Below are 1,585 nucleotides of genomic sequence, written 5' to 3'. Positions count from 1 at the left end.
GGCATGGATGGAAAAAAACCGTCAGGATTAAAGCCTTTGGGAGCTTCATTTACTGATGGGGCATGACTGAAAATAAGAAGAAACAGCTGCAAACGTCTATTAATAACTGGCACTTGGAAAATATGAAGTATGAATCTAGGAAAATTGGGAGTCATAAAAATGAAATGGAACATATAAAGATTGATATCCCAGGTGTTAGTGAGCTGAAGTTGACTGTTAATCAAGATTCTTTGGTTATTATTTGTTATTGGAATGCACATGTTGGAAAGAAAGTAAAGAAACAGTAGTTGGTAAATATGCCTTGGTGTTGGAAACAAAGCGGGAGAGCACATGATAGAATTTTGAAAGCTAACAATTTCTTTATTGCAAATACCATTTTTCAACAATACAAAAGGTGAATTTCTCCGGATGAAATACACAGAAATCAAGTTAGGAATTCCCATTCTTGTCCCAGTGTCTTCTCAGACTCATCTGTGGGAAGAGATGATGTAGAGGGTCGACATCAGCAGCTAAAACCAGACTAGGGGCCAACTATGGAACAGATCATACACTTCTCATAGGTAAATTCAGGTCGAAGCTGAAGAAAATTAAAACAAGTCCATGGCAGCCACATGGGACCTTGAGTCTATACAACTGAAAATTGAGGACACCTCAAGGACAGAGTTGATACATTGGACACTAATGCCAGACCTGATGAGCGGTAGGATGACAACAAGAACGTCATACACTTGGAAAGCAAAAGGTCATTAAAAAGACAGGAAGTAAAGAAAAGATCAAAGTGAATGTCAAAAGAGACTCTGAAACTTGCTCTCAAACATAAAATAGCTACGGCAAATGGAAGAAATGAGGAAGACAAAAAGCTGAAAGAATATTTCAAAAAGCAGCTTGAGAAGACAAATTCAAATATCATAAAACGTGCAAAGTACTAAAACCCAAAAAGGAAGAACATGTTCAGCATATCTTAATCAGAAAGAACTCAGAAAGAAAAAATCAAGCTTTGAGTTGTAACGTTGAAAGATTCTATGGGCAAAATATTGAATGAACAATGCAGAAAGCATCAAAAGAAGATGGAAAGACTATACAGAGTCAGTGTACCCCAAAAGAACTAGTCAACACAACCATTTAAAGAGGTAGCATATGAGTAAGAACCAACAGTTCTGAAGGGAGAAGTCCAAGCTGCACTGAAGGCATAAGCCAAAAGTAAGGATCCAGGAATTGATGGAATGCCCATGGAAATGTTTCAAGCAGATAATGAAGCGCCAGAAGTACTCACTTGTCTATGCCAAGAAATTTGGAACAATTGACTAGAAGAGATCTGTAGTCATACTCACTCTAAAGAAAGCTACCCTAAAGAATGCTCACATTATAGAGCAATATCACTGAAATCACATGCAGGTAAAATTTTGCTGAAGATCATCCAACAACGGTTGCAGAAGTCCATGGACAGGGAGCTGCCAGATGTTCAGGCCAGATTAAGAAGAAGATGTGGAACAAGAAACATCATTGCTGATGTCTGATGGATCTTGGTTGAAAGAAGAGAATATCAGGAAAAAAATTAAGTGTGTTTTGCTGACTAGGCAGAGGG

The sequence above is a fragment of the Echinops telfairi genome, unplaced genomic scaffold, assembly GCF_000313985.2.
Source record: "Echinops telfairi isolate 266 unplaced genomic scaffold, ASM31398v2 ScPeMD7_18;HRSCAF=68, whole genome shotgun sequence".
NCBI lineage: Eukaryota > Metazoa > Chordata > Mammalia > Afrosoricida > Tenrecidae > Echinops > Echinops telfairi.
This window is presented reverse-complemented; position numbering follows the sequence as displayed.